Genomic DNA, 12312 nt, shown 5'->3' on the forward strand with positions numbered 1-12312 from the left:
AAAATGCAAAAGGTGCGTCCTTTGCACAAAGGTGAGATTCTCATGGACGTCACGGTTCTAAAAATTATCCTTTTCCTCTCCCCTTAGCTCGCCGTGCAATTGAAGGTTTTGCAGAAAATATAATAATGTATTGTACATTGTCCTGGTTCCGTGCAAAAGGATTCGTTGCGCTTCGGTATTCGAGGAATTTTCACTGAAAAAAAAATTTTTAGTTGTTGTGAGGATTTGCCGAATTGAGGGCGATGCGAGGATGTTTTCTGTGTGGGAATTTCTGTGCACACAACCCGCATTCTGGGTCAAAGGACAACAAAGGTGCGGGACTCAAAATGTCCTTTTGACTTCGCCTCTCCATCTTCCTAGTGTGGCGGTGCTAAAGTGTGACAAAAATGCCGAAATGTTCCGTGACGAATTCTCATTAAATGCCTTTTGCACCTTTTATGTTGTTGCGAAAGGTGCGCACGATGTCCTTTTACCTTCGAGGGTGGCGTGAAAGATGCCACACGACGCGTAGACCTCCCATGGCTCACGCACGCACTTTCTCACTCTCTCCCATGTCTTGTGTTTTCTTTAAGGAATAAATCTTCCATTCCTAATTGTTCAATTTGTTTTTCTATTTTTTTCTTCCTTTCTTTTCCCTAAATGTTTGCGATTTATTTTAGCTTGAAGGTGGGTAAGGAACAAACCCCCGCTCGGACTTCTCAAGGAAACATTTTTTTTTATTCTCTGTAATTTCTCATTAAATACTCGCGCGTGATTTATTGTTTGTGTACAATCTTTGTTCGCTCCTTTTTTGGCACGAATAAGGGGCCATCAATCAAAAGTTCGCGCATAAAGTGATGCATTCTTGCTTTTGACTTAAATGGACGCCCCTTCAAGATGGTCCAATTGCAGCTAAAAGCAATTGGGGAGAAGCTTAATTTTCAATTTGCATGCAAACAGCCATTAAACGCCCTCAATATTGCCCAAATTAAACTCTCTCCACGCAAAAAATCTCACAAGAGACCAAATGAATTATTTTTTTCTCATTTTTCTCCTTTAAGTCATGATTGTTTCTTTTCTTCTTTAAGAAGTTGTTGAGGGAATTTTTTTCTTGCTGAAAAAAATGGAGGAAGATAATACAACAGAGCATAATCCAACATAATTTATTTATTATGTTTAAGTCTTCATACAAAGAATGTTAGAAAAAAAAAATTCTTGCACCATAAAATGTTAGTTATGCTGATAAAGCCTCCTTTATTGGAAAACTCCTAAACCGATAAGGAATTCAATTGGAATTTATTGAGCAAATTTAAATGCAAAATTCCTCTGCAAATGAAGCCTAGAAGGCATGAGGAGGAAATATTAACCCAAAGCTGAAGTTCCTTCATACATGGAGTAAGGGAACAATAATTAACCAACAGCCCCTACTGCTGGACTTCCTTCTTGCTGCAATTCTCGTGATTTACAGTGTCTAATAAATCAAGAATTTCACTCTGTTTGTCGTCAAATTGCACCAGAAAGTGAAGAAGAATTCCAATGAAGGAGAAATTCAAATATGTTGCGCATGACTCACAATTGACCAACAGTGGCAATAAAAAGGGCTCACGTTTGAAAGAAGGAAAAAAAAAATCATAAAAATATGCTCACATCCTACGCCAGAGGGGGGCCTCTCGGTTTTTCATTGGAAACGGACACGAATGATGTCTTTTGTGTTATGTAGGGAGAAGAGTTGTTTAAAAGTCATGACAAATAAAGGAGAAAAAGGCAAAACACTCAACAAACCTATTTCTTTGCTTCTTCTAAATATAATTCTTTCTAGCTATTTGGTGGCTGATGGCTTCTGGTAGTGCGCGGGATTTCTTCGAAGATTCTTCTCTTTTCTTTTTTTCTTCCATCGCACCATCCTCCTTCATTTTTTTATCTTCTTATTTACAAGAAAAGTTAACACACGTCGTGGAATTCCTTCTTCGCGCCCACCTTCTTACACCTCCATCCCCTACATAAGTCCCCCCCCCCCTACCTGCATTCACCCTATGATGGGTTTTATTTGAAATTCATTCAATTCCATTCACTTTATTTGTGTTCTCTTGTATATTTTGCCTCTTAAATACATTTGACATGTGAATTTTTATAGGCAACACCACGTTATGCTCTTGAAAAATATCATTGCGTATAGCCAGCAGCTCTATGCTTCATTTTTTTCTAAATTTTTAAACGTGAAAAATCATTGAAAATAAATTATATTTAAAAATTTTCACCTGGCAGTTAAGGGGTTAAAAAGGAGTTTATTCACTTTCATAGAATAAAAACTTCGGTTAGTTGCTAATAGAATCTTTAACCATAGGAAGGATAACCTTCGTCCCACTCTTAAGCCATTTTTATTAATTTTTATTGATTTACAAAAAAAAAAATAAAATATACATAAAGGACTTTACACATAAGAAATATTCCTAATTCAAAGGATAAATCAGGATACGCTCTTAATATTCTTGCGAACGGTGGGAAATGAATTAGAAATCACTCAAATTTTATCCATTTTCCAACAGAAAAGTGCTAGCAAAGAATCTTGTCTAAAAATTGAAATAATTACGTCATTATGATGATTTTTTGTCTGTTTCATACATGTTTCAATACATTTGCATGTTTCAATATCTTTTTTAAATTCATCGATAAAACGAAATCTTGGAATGAAAATTTTAAAATTCTACCTGAAATTCTTTGAAACATTAGCAAGAATTTTTATCAAGTTTAGAAACACAAGAAAACTCAGTGATGACGTCATTTGTTGTATTTTTTGCCAAATTTTTGCCGAATCTCTTATTCTTTATTTTTCACCATAAATCATAAATACATTCGTTAAAAATCATCGTTGAAACATAATCGAGATTGTTTCTCAATAAATGATAATAATTCAGAAAGATGTGTCTTGTGTGGTGACGTCATTTCCTGTATTTTTGAGTAAATATTTGATGATTTTTCGCATGAAACATTTACTTATTTAATCATTTTCAGAACGTAAAGATTAATTGTCAAAACCCACGAATGAAACACTAGCTCGATTGTTTCAATGATTTTAATTTCATTAAAAGACATGTAAAAAACATAATGGTGACGTCATTTTTTAAATTTTTTAGTAATTTTTTTCAAAGGCTTTTCCCAGTTGAATATAGGGGAAAATAGGAAGTTTCTCTGGTGTTTTCTTGTTCTCTTCTTATTCTTAACAAAATTAATTTGTGGTGCAGATTGTTTTCCTTGAATGAGTGCTTTTCTCATACAAAAACGAATAAACTCCTTTAAAAAAAAAGATTTTCTTTCATAAAGAGAATAAACAAAAATTCTGTGAATAAATCTTGACCATAATTCTCAGACAATATTCGATGTTTAAGGTGAGAAAAGAAGAAATCAATGCTGCCCCCTCAGTTAAGGCCAACCTTGAAGGTGTTCCTGGATTTTTTTTTCTTATACAATTGATTCAACATTGAGATATCACGAGAAGCGCGAGGGAATTGTACGTGCCTCCGCGCAAGAGATTCACCTCATTATCAATTCCAATCGAATGTGTGAAGGAAGAATTGAAATTTTCTGTGCGGGTGGCGATCCAACAGACGCTTCGGCTTCTTCGAATGCCATCTCATCCACCACAGTTGAGGCTAAAATCAGCCTCCAATACCTCGATGAAGCTCCTCCGGACATTGAATTCAATGGTAAAATGCAATTGATCGTGCAATTGGTTAACAAATAAAGAAAATATTCATTCAAATGAATGAGAAATCAATTTTTCCAGAGCCATTGAAATTGCTTTTCAGGTATCAAAAGAAAAATTCTACAAGTCATGTCTTTCACTCTCTCTCTCAATTTAAAAATTTAATTAACTCCCAAATCTTTTGAAACTCTCTTTGGATGCTTTATTGTTAAAGTAAATCCAAAGAAAAGAGAATGTAGAAGAAAAATCTCATGAAACAAACTGATAAGAGCCTGAACGAGCTGAACGTATTGAAATTTAGAGCAAGACCTCCACAACAAATTGATAAACAATTCGAAAGCGCGAAGATAATGGAGTTTTAAGAGAAGATGTTGGACTAATAAAAATCATGTTTATTTTGTCTTTGAGTGTGTTTATAAGTCATAAAATGATCAAATGGGGATTTAGTGTCGCTTCACGAGGGCAGACAGAGCACTTTAACTAATTAAAGATCAACTATGCGGAGGCAAAGATCAGCGAAACCAGAGTTGCAACCAATTAAAATGATTCTTTTTTCATTCATTCGCTCAATAAGAAAACTAACTAAATGATGAAGTTGCAAAAGAAAAGTTAGTAATATTTGCTTTTTTCTTTTGAAAAGTCAAATAAAAAATTTAAATACGTCATCACGTTTGAAAGTCAATCATAACGCGTCCAGTTATAAGAGTTGGTGTCCCACAACGTGTAGAAGTTTGTTTATGCGTTGTAATGCGATTTGTGAGCAGAATTAGTACATAGGCAAATTTGATTTTTTCGTGAAATTCAGTAATTTGATGCATAAAAATGGTCATATCTCTGGTTCTATAACACCTACAGAAATTTCTTGACTAGTTATGGAAAGGTCTTAAAATAAGCTAGAATATGGGATAAATTTTGATACTTTTCAAGGTCACCTCTAGAACACAAAATGGCGGCTTTTGGTTTTACCAAAACATTTTTTCGCATTTTTCGTCCTCAAGAAATGGTTCTAGAGATTTCTAATGTTTTAGAAAATTGTAGAGAATTGCAAAACCTTTAATTTGATACCAAGTTGAGCGAAATCGGACAAGCCGTTCAAGAGATATGGTTCTTAGAACTTTTCAAATTCAAGAATTTTTCAAATGGCTATATCTTCTAAACGGCAACATAGATTTTCTTCATTTTTGGACTGGTGAAAGATATTTAGTCACGCTACAATATATCAAAATTTAAAAGATTTGCCTAATGGGGATTCGGAGATATTGCCCCTTAAATTTAGTCAATTTTTGTTTTTGAATTTAGCGCCTCTTGGGGATGTTTTTGAAACTTGAAATGTTCTAGAAAGTTGTAGGGCTTCGCAATATTTCTGCAACCCAGGCAATGGCACTGGGCTGGAATTGCCGGTTTCTTGTGGCCCGGTTGCCGTTATCATTTGATACCAAGATGGTCAAAATCGGTCAAGCCGTTCTCGAGTTATATCGAAAAAAACACTTTTTGCTTTAGGCCACCATATTTGCTATACCGCTTGACCGATTTTCAAGTATGAATTATCGATGAAAATGTCTCACTGAGCTCTATAACATACTAAAATGTCAGACCTCTAGCTATAAGGGAAGTGGTTGACGGTAGTTCAAAATGGCGGACGGCGGCCATCTTGGATTTTGAAAATGCGAAAATATTAAATTTTACACCCACATTTCTATATAAAACTTCAAACCGGAAGTCTCTATCTGTTACCGTTCTCGAGTTATAAGGAAAAATGACGACCACCGGCAGGATAACCGGCAGGCCGGCCGGATCAAAAATTTTCCACCACCATTTTCGTAATGTGGGATATCTAAAACGTGCTCATACCAAGTTTGAGCCCGATCTGAGGTGGTCGGTTTTTCCGACGATTACAATACTTGGTGTTGGCCACGAAGTGGAACACCAACTAATATAACATAAAATGCATTAGAATTTCTTTAGATGGAATATTAAACGTTTAAAAATTTCAATCATAAATTTTTAATTCACAGAATTTCCAAACAAATAACCTCAGGAGATTTTCAGTCAGCAATTCAAGACGTTGCAAAGGAGTTTTAAATAATTTATCTTATTTTATTATTTTTCTGTGAGCTATACTAAAAATGTTTTTCTCTAAAATTGTTGAGAACTATCATTGAATTTCATGGGAGAAGAGACTTTGCTCTTGGAATTTTGGTTGAGAAAGGAGTTTTGATGCTGAGGAAGGTAATTTCCTGCCTATATATCTCTCCAGAATGGCGACGGTATCCACCGCCCCCGTATACAATCCCCCCGTGTCAGCACAATCTGCACCTTCTCATCTCCCACACACACACCGTCAGGAGAAGAAGAAAAAATCCTCAATTGCCTGAATGTGTGTCAACTTCTTGGGGAGATCCCGCGCCAACACCGGGTAAGGATGGAGTTCTCATTCCCATTTAAACCACCCCCCCTCCCACATGGGAATTTGTGCTGCTTTGGTGGATATTGCCAGGGGAAATTGTCTCATATAGCAAGCATGGCAGGAGAATGGTTCGCTCCTTCTTTCCCGGAAGAAGATGGTGACATGGATTCCCTTTGAAATCAATTGGACATTTATAAGGAGGACGAGTCACAGCGTCGAATTACCCCCGAAAATCCAATTGCCATTTGGGAGAGTTTCTTTTCTTGGGGAGAGGAGGGCATTAAATGGGAAATAGTTGTATTGTTGGCAATAAAATTAAAATAAAGTAGAGATAATTTTGGGATGCTGCGTGTGGAGGAGACGCGGCGTAGATGACCTCTCAGCCACCACGGCTCAGAGAGAGAAGAAGCGCATCGGTGCTGAAGAGGCGAAGAGGTGGAGTTGGATTTGATGGTTGATTTATAGACTCGGCAAGGCGATAAGTATTTCTGATGAAGTGGGTGAATGATGCTGCTTCTTCTCGCGCCAACACCGCATGAATCCCGCGCCAGAAGAGGCAGCAGCAGCAGCATAGCAATTTGATGGGACGTGGTGTGAATGTATCTCATGGGAGTGCGAGATCACATCACAAAACAGCCGTCCCGGAGAATGCGTTTGCAATGTGCGTTGTTGCCCTTCTTTGCGCGCCTTTTTTTAGCTGTGATTCTTTCGAAGAAAAGAATAGCACAGCTTCTGTGTACCACCTAAAATGCAATGTTGTCCGATCGGGCTCAAACTTGGGGTGAGCACGAATTAGGGTCCCTACATTCCAAAAAACGTATGCTCCAAAAAAAGTGTCCGTCCGTCCGTCCGGCCGGCCGTCCGTCCGTCCGGCCGTGGCATAAAGTTTAATTGCAAGAGAACGGTAATAGATAGAGACTTGCGGTAAACGGCAAAGTTTAAATATCAACTGGAAGACATCCAATTATGAGGTCAAATCCACCCCCCCACCCTTCCGTCCGCCATTTTGAATAACCCCTGAATTTTGTTTTGCCTATATCTCAACCCATATTATAGCTAGAGGTCTGAAATTTTGATATGTTGTAGGGGCCATCAAGACCTTTCCAACGATACCTCATTTTCGAAAATCGGTCAAGCGGTTTAGCCTGTATGGCTGTCACAAATTTTCATCGAAAATCGATCATAACTCGAGAACGGCTTGACCGATTTTGATCAATTTGGGGTCAAATGAAAGATCTCAGCAAGCTCTACAACTCTCTAGAACATCCGAAGTTTCAAAAGTGACCGCAAGGGGCGCTAAAATCAAAAACAAAATTTTCGATTAGTTTTCGATGAATATCTCGAAAACTAAATCATAAATTTTGATTAAGTTTTAGTATGTTATAGCTGAGGTCAAGACCTTTCCAACGATAGGTCATTTAAGAAAATCTATCGAGCCGTTTTGGAGATATAGCCTTCTAAAGTTAGTATTAAATATCTCGGGTTCTACTGGTCCGATTTTAATCAACTCAAGTGCAAATGAAAGGTTTCGTAAAACCCTACAAATGTCTAGAACATTGCAACTTCGAGAAATGACCGCAAGATGCCCTAAAATCAAAAACAAAATTTTCGAAAATTTTAAACTTGAATTTTTCGAAAACTAGATCATAAATTTTGATTAAATTTTAGTATGTTATAGTTGAGGTTTAGACCTTTCCAACGATAGGTCATTCAAGAAAATCTATCGAGCCGTTTCGGAGATATAGCGTTCTAAAGTTAACATATAATATTTTGGGCTCTACTAATCCGATTTTGAGCAGATCTTTATTATGTGAGGTTTTGTAAATGAATGTTGAAATTTTAAATTCATATAAGTGTATGAACAAATAGTGGAATATATAGGTATTGTGCGCCCCGCGAAGCGGGGCGTCTTATATATACATATATAAGTATATAAATACATAAAAATATAAAGTAGAATTGAAAACTTTTGGCGCCCCGCGAAGCGGGGCGCTTTATATATACATATAAAACATATAAATGTAAATGCAAAAGTAAAATATAACGGTAAAATATATATAGCAGTATAGTATAGATTACTAAGAAAAGGGAATGTACATGGTAAGTTTCACTTACGGGCTGTGATTCTTCCTTCAGAGGCCAAGTAAAGTATATGTAAATGCAAAGTTTAATAGATAGCTGCAGAGTATGGATTATTAAGAAAAGGGAATGTACTGGTAAGTTTCACTTACGGGCTGTGATTCTTCCTTCAGAGGTCAGTCCAAGTATGATATTTGATGAAGATTGAGGTGAAATGTGGCAGAAAATTCAAGTGTGTCATAAATTGGGGGTGCAAACTCTGGGGAAGGATGACTCGCGCCAGGAATCACAGCCAATGCGCGAGTTAGCCTTCCCCAGAGTTTGCCACCCCCAATTTATGACACACTTGAATTTTCTGCCACATTTCACCTCAATCTTCATCAAATATCATACTTGGACTGACCTCTGAAGGAAGAATCACAGCCCGTAAGTGAAACTTACCAGTACATTCCCTTTTCTTAATAATCCATACTCTGCAGCTATCTATTAAACTTTGCATTTACATATACTTTACTTGGCCTCTGAAGGAAGAATCACAGCCCGTAAGTGAAACTTACCATGTACATTTTCCTTCTTCCTCGCGGGCACCACCGCCTCACCAATTTTCTCATTAAACCCCGCGCACAAGAATCCCGCCGCCGACAAATGATCATCGCGCAATACCCCAGCAGTGTGTGCAAAAGGTGAAGATGAGCAAAAAAAAAAAGAAAGAAAAAGGCGCACACCACACGAGTCAAAAGGAAGAAAAACAAATCTGTTTTAATTAACACTTTAGCCTTTTGCTAAGTATCTCTCTCACAGTTCTTCACACAGACCCTCATAATGTAGAGTTGTCCACAGAGAGATCATCCGCCAAATTATAGATTTATTTATTCTGAAAAGGATTGAAAATCTTGGTAATTTAAAAGACGTGAAAAAGATAGAAAAAACAATTATTATTCAAAAAATTCACTATTAAGTAAGACTTAAGATTCCTTAAGAAAGACTTAAATTTTCTTAAGATTCTTTAAAAATAACTTTCTTTTAAAAAAAATAAGATTTTTAAGTTTTCTTAAGCGAAACTTAAGATTTCTTCAGCCAGACTGAATCGGGCTAAATGCACATTTTTCGATGATTTTTTTCTGATCGCCTTCGGGCATCGAAATTTTTAAAAATCATCACAAATATGCAATTAGCCTGATTCAGTCTGGCTGAAGAAATCTTAAGTTTCGCTTAAGAAAATTTATGAAATTTAAATTTTTCTTAAGAATTTTCAAGTTTTTTCTTAAAGAATCTTAAGAAAACTAATGAAAACTTAAGGCATTCTTCAGAAAACTGAAAGAATCATAAGAAAACATTAAGAATCTTAAAAAAAAAATAAAGTTTTTTCTTAAGGAATCTTAAGTCTGTCTGACTATTGAATGTCACCCAAAATTGAAGAAATTTTCTTGGAGCTCAATTGAAGAATAGAATGCAGATTCTTAACCCATAAAAGCAAGAGGAATCGAAGTTATTGATCCTAATTAGTCATGTTTAGCAGCACCATAAGAAACTGATACATCGCCTTCAAGCACTGGAAAAAAAATTCAATTAATTAAATTTTGGTATGAAATTTTAAGAAAAACTCCTCATTACATTGACAAAAGTCTCAAAGTTCAATGGTACAAGTCCAACTGCTGATGGGATGACGGGATTTTGCACTGCGTGAATAATATTCAGGAACATCTTCTGCTTTTTCCGTGGTAGTAGGTACCATTTAGTGGAATTTACGCGCATTTCAATTTCACTGACTTTGATCATGTAAATTCCCCCAGCAGTACATAGGGTGAGAATTTGCCAAAGTGCAATAGCAGCTATCATGAGGCCATTAATCCAGACTTCTTGAATGAAGACAAACAATGTAATAGCAATGGAAATCATGCTGCATACGATGATTGTGAATGAATGCATTCCAAATGTTCCCTCCACTGCGTTCATGTATCTGAAAGATTTTTCATTTACAAAAAGACCAGAATGAAAGAAAAATTTCCCCCCAGTAAATAAATTTTGCCAATAATTGGTCAAATTTTGAGATCAATGTTTAGTCCATATAGGATCGTATAGACGATCAATTATTGACCAATCAGAATTTACCTGAGATTAATCAATCATTGACGAATAATTGACCAATTATTGAACTCATAAAGTTTCGCATAGTTCGTCAACCATTTTATCAATCACACTGATAGACAATTATTACACAATTATCAATCAAACTGATTGATTGACAATAATTGCTCAATAGTTGATCAATAGATGACGCATAGTTCGTCAATCATTTTTCAATTACACTGAGAGACAATTATTGTTTAACGAGGTAAATTGTCGCTTCGCTCCAATTTACCTCGCCCCGCTTCGCGGGGATTTGTTGCGCTTCGCGCAAATTTTAGAGAGAAAATAAACTGTGATGGTTTAAAGGTAGATTAGGGCCACTTATCAATCCCGGAAAAAAATGTTGCAAAGAGAAGAAATCATTTTCATACAACATTTCGGGCGCCAAATTCAAAAATTTGCAAAAAATGCATGACTTTTATATGGGGGCTACCTGAAGGGGGGTGTTGGCGCTAAATCGTGGTATGTTAAACCCCCTTACTTGTGGCGCCAATATTTTCAGTGGTGAATAGAAGAAGTTGTGTAGTCGTGGACAAAGAAACTATTCCAACGGAAATTTAGACCAATTTGTAAACCGCTCAGGGGAAGTTTTGTCTCAAGTAAAATTTGTTAAATTAAATAAATAAACCAATTAAAGAAATAGAAAGCAAGTTTTCCATCGATTTTCCCAAAGACTTTCATGTGATTGGGCTTGTGAGAAATCCCTAAGTTTGAGTGCAGTGCTGTTGGGATCTACGTGCCACCATCCCTGAGAAAGCTACAGGAAACTTGGCAGCCTCCACCAAAGGAATCCGGCGTCTTTCGAGCCGGAGGAAAGGCTATAATAATCTCTGTTTTCTCTTTAAAGGTTGGCTAAGTCACTCACGCACGCACTCACAAGCATTCACTCATCATTCATTCTTTCTTTCTTCCATCCACACAACATAAAAGTAACATCCCAACAGGGGGCTTTGGGGGGAAAATGGATACGGCCACTCGAAACCGCCTGATATAAGGAGTCTCTGTACCAAATTTCATCGCGATCGGACAAACGGTGTAGATTTGTATAGCCGAACACGACTGATTACCAACAAACAGACCTTTCTTTATTATATAGATAGACAATAATTGTTCAATAGTTGATCAATCAGATTGATAGACAATTATTGCTTAATAAAAAGTCAATTAGAGCTGTACATGGAATTTACTTAATTTTATTGGAATCAAACGCTAATTTCCATTGTTAATCAATCCATAATAAATATTGATTGAGTTAAAATTGGTTCAAAAATGATATTGAATAATGAATGATTAAAAGTTGAGCATAAATTGATTAACTGTTAAAAAAAATTGAAGTACATTTGATCAATAGTTGATTAATCCATGATCAAAATTGATTCAGTAAAAATTGGCTCAGTAATGATATTGAATAATGAATATTGATCAACTGATTAAAAAAAAAAATTTGAAGAACAATATTTGGTCAATTGTTTATCAATCCATTATCAATATTGATTGAGTTAAAATTGAGCATAATTTATAAAAAAAAATTGCACAATATTTGGGTAATAGTTAATCAACCCATGATCAATAATTGATTGAGTTAAAATTGACTCAATATTGTGTCAATTTAGGTCTGCATAGACGACCAATTATTGTACAATTACAATTGACATGAGATTGATCAAATTTTGGTCAAATATTGATCAGTCTGATTCACTCACTCATAATTGAATATTTATTGGCTCAATCATTTGTTTACTGGGGAGGTATTCAATCAACTAATCTTACTTTGTGTGTATTTGTTGTGCAACGACAATTTTTTTAATTAATCTTTGAATTTCTTCTTCATCTTGTTGGTCATTCTTCTCCAAATATTCAGTTAGATCCTCACAGAAAATTGCAACAGTCTCAATTTCTCCACATGCCATCACCATCATGGTAAGGTATGCGTAGTCACTTGCAAAAATACCATAAATCGCATAAATTGACACAACAAGCATATATGAGAAATTTATAATCCATCCAATGGTAT

This window comes from Lutzomyia longipalpis, chromosome 4, assembly GCF_024334085.1.
Source record: "Lutzomyia longipalpis isolate SR_M1_2022 chromosome 4, ASM2433408v1".
NCBI classification, from domain to species: domain Eukaryota; kingdom Metazoa; phylum Arthropoda; class Insecta; order Diptera; family Psychodidae; genus Lutzomyia; species Lutzomyia longipalpis.